Genomic DNA, 3802 nt, shown 5'->3' with positions numbered 1-3802 from the left:
GTTCAGTTCAGTTCAGTTGCTCAGTTGTGTCCGACTCTTTGCGACCCCATGAATCGCAGCACGCCAAGCATCTTTTAATTTCATGGCTGCAATCACCATCTACAGTGATTTTGGAGCCCCAAAAAATAAAGTCTGCCACTGTTTCCCCATCTATTTCCCATGAAGTGATGGGACCAGATGCCATGATCTTAGTTTTCTGAATGTTGAGATTTAAGCCAACTTTTTCACTCTCCTCTTTCACTTTCATCAAGAGGCTTTTTAGTTCCTCTTCACTTTCTGCCATAAGGGTGGTGTTATGCATATCTGAGGTTATCGATATTGCTCCTGGCCATCTTGATTCCAGCTTGTGCGTCTTCCAGCCCAGCGTTTCTCATGATGTACTCTGCATATAAGTTAAATAAGCAGGGTGACAATATACAGCCTTGACATACTCCTTTTCCTATTTGGAACCAGTCTGTTGTTCCATGTCCAGTTCTAACTGCTGCTTCCTGACCTGCATATGGATTTCTCAAGAGGCAGGTCAGGTGGTCTGGTATTCCCATCTCTCAGAATTTTCCACAGTTTATTGTGATCCACACAGTCAAAGGCTTTGGCATAGTCAATAAAGCGGAAATAGATGTTTTTCTGGAACTCTCTTGCTTTTTCCATGATCCAGCGGATGTTGGCAATTTTATCTCTGCTTCCTCTGGGTTTTCTAAAACCAGCTTGAACATCTGGAAGTTCACGGTTCATGTATTGCTGAAGCCTGGCTTGGACAATTTTGAGCATTACTTTAGTAGTGTGTGAGATGAGTGCAATTGTGTGGTAGTTTGAGCATTCTTTGGTACTGCCTTTCTTTGGGATTGGGATGAAAACTGACCTTTTCCAGTCCTGTGGCCACTGCTGAGTTTTCCAAATTTGCTGGCATATTGAGTGCAACACTTTCACAGCATCATCTTTCAGGATTTGAAATAGCTTAACTGGAATTCCATCACCTCCACTACCTTTGTTCGTAGTGATACTTTCTAAGGCCCACTTGACTTCACATTCCAATATGTCTGGCTCTAGGTGAGTGATCACACCATCGTGATTATCTGGGTCGTGAAGCTCTTTTTTGTTCAGTTCTTCTGTGTATTCTTGCCACCTCTTCTTAATAATCTTCTGCTTCTGTTAGGTCCATACCATTTCTATCCTTTATCAAGCCCATCTTTGCATGAAATATTCCCTTGGTATCTCTAATTTTCTTGAGATTTGTAGTCTTTCCCATTCTGTTGTTTTCTTCTATTTCTTTGCATTGATCACTGAGGAAGGCTTTCTTATCTCTCCTTGCTGTTCTTTGGAACTCTGCATTCAGATGCTTATATCTTTCCTTTTCTCCTTTGCTTTTTGCTTCTCTTCTTCATTAGGGATTACCTAATGGTGATTTTTCTATGTTATCATTCTTTCTGCTTCTTTTATCTTTGTTCTGTCAAGAACTTTCCTTCTTTGAGATGTATCTGTTAAATGGGGCAAAGAGCTTGTAAGTGAACCCCAAATTAAAACCTCCTTTTGTTGAGAGTCAAGGGTTTCAACCCAGGAAGGCTGTAATATGTAAACAGTGAAGAGAGACCTCATTTTAAATCCCAAATCTGTCAGAACCTCTGTAAGCTCTGTTTCCTAAGCTCTACAATGGAGATAAGAAAAGTAGTATCTGCCTCTTGAGGTTATGAGGTGGAGATTATGTGGTTGGGAGCTGGGCATGGTAAACATTCAAGTGTGTTAGCTGAAGGCTCTGGCCCTTTTCAGAGGCCCCGACCCATTCTGTCATCTGTAGGGTTCTATCCCATCATTGGTCTTCTCTGTTCTCTATTATTCATGTGGTTTGTGCTTGTACTCTATGCCAGGTAGGCTGCTGAAGGGCCTGATCTGATCAGCAAATATGGTAAGTGCTGTGCAATGTCTTTAGTTTTGCATTGCTATGCTATGCTAAGTCACTTCAGTCATGTCCGACTCTGTGCAACCTCATAGACGGCAGCCCACCAGGCTCTCCCGTCCCTGGGATTCTCCAGGCAAGAACACTGGAGTGGGTTGAGGATTTCCCATGAAAGCCTGGATTTCTAGCAATGCTGGATTACAGGTCCACGGTGAAAACTATCAGCTGGAGTGTGATAGCAGCTGCCCCCCACTCACGTTATTAGACAGCTTGAACACTTAAAGATCTGTCAAGAAGGTAGATCTCACATTAAGTCTTTTTACCACAATAAAGTAAAAAGGAAAGAAAGCAGAGTGCTTGCCAGATCCTGGGTAGAGGGCAGAAGGAGCAGTTATTGTTTAATTGGTACAAAATTTTAGTTTTACAAGATGAAGATTGTCCTGTGGCTAGATGGTAGTGATGGTGATATAACAATGCGAATCTACTTGGTGCTTCTGAACAATAAGCTAAAAAAAGTTAAAAGACCAGTTTATGAAAAGTTAAAGTATATATTACAATTTTAAGAAAATAACGTAAAACAACAACCACCCAACAGTGTGGCCCATGGTAAAGATAAATGTAGCAAATTGAGCGCAGAAATAGAATGGCACATATGTGGTCACAAAGCCAAGGTAATTCAATGTATAAAAGACAGTCTTTTCAACAAATGGTGGTGGAACTATGGTATATCCCTATGAGAAAGAAAAGAACTTCAGCTTCTACCTCACACCATATCCGCAAATGCTGACAGATCATAGACGTACACCAAAAAGACAGGGTTATAAAATTTCTAAAAGGAAATATAGGAGAAAATCTTCATGACCTTGGGGTAGGCAGAGATTTCTTACACAGAGAAGCACAAACCATAAAAGAAAAAGTTGATCAAATGACTTCATAAAAAATTAAAAAACTGCTTTCCACAGCCACTATCAAAACAATGAAAACGCAAGACAGACTGGGAGAAAATAGTCACAATTACATAAACCTAGCAAGGATTTGTATTCAGAATATACATACATCGTTTAACAACACGTTATTATACAGAATTCTTGCTTTCTATTAGACGAAGAACATGATTAAAATAAGAGCAAAGGTCTTGAACTGACAATTTAGAAAAGAGGTAGAATCGCCTTGAACACTATGCCCATGACGCTGGCCCCCAAAGCGGAAACGCACGTATAACTGTACCTAAACGGCCTTTGAAGTGAGACAGTCTAACAGGATAGGGTCATAACTAGTCCCTGAGTAAAAAGAAAGTCAAAACTGTCAGTCTACCGATCCTCAACGACTTGATTCTCCAAACTCTTGCAGCTATGGACAATAAGGAAGGCTCGCGATATCTGCAAATACTTTGACACGGCCCTTGAGAAAGGACAACAGGAAGTAGAGAGCGCAGGCGCGTCCGGGGCTTCCCCACAGTTGGCGTCTGATTGCAACGTAAAGGAGGAAAGGGGCGGAGCAAAAAAGAACCAGCTCAGGTATAGGAGCGCGGGACTCGAGCTCCCAGGCATTCCCACGTAGGCGTAGCCGCTACTGTTAACCACCGCCTTCGAGTACGTGCTCTCGCGGTATTTGTCCTGGCTCTCGCGGGGTTTAGCGTGGCAATCAGAGACCCGGCCGGGGGGCGGGGGTGGCGGTCCGTTAGTGGCGTTGGCCTCCGGCCGCGGTGGCAGCGCTTTCTCCTGTGTCTACTGGGAGGTCTCGGGCTGGAGGCCAACCAGGTGAAGAGCGCGGCTGCATGTGTGTGCGCACTCCATGGGAGCCGGGAGGCCTGAGGTGAGAGGGAGCCGGTCTCGGCCTCCGGCGCTGTCGCGACAGGCCTGCGGGAGGTGACTGAGGCGCGGGCTCCGCCCCAGCCCCCGCCCCAGCCCC

Source organism: Bison bison, unplaced genomic scaffold, assembly GCF_000754665.1.
Source record: "Bison bison bison isolate TAMUID 2011002044 unplaced genomic scaffold, Bison_UMD1.0 scf7180017864043, whole genome shotgun sequence".
In the NCBI taxonomy this organism is placed as follows: domain Eukaryota; kingdom Metazoa; phylum Chordata; class Mammalia; order Artiodactyla; family Bovidae; genus Bison; species Bison bison.
Note: the sequence above shows the minus strand (reverse complement) of the source record.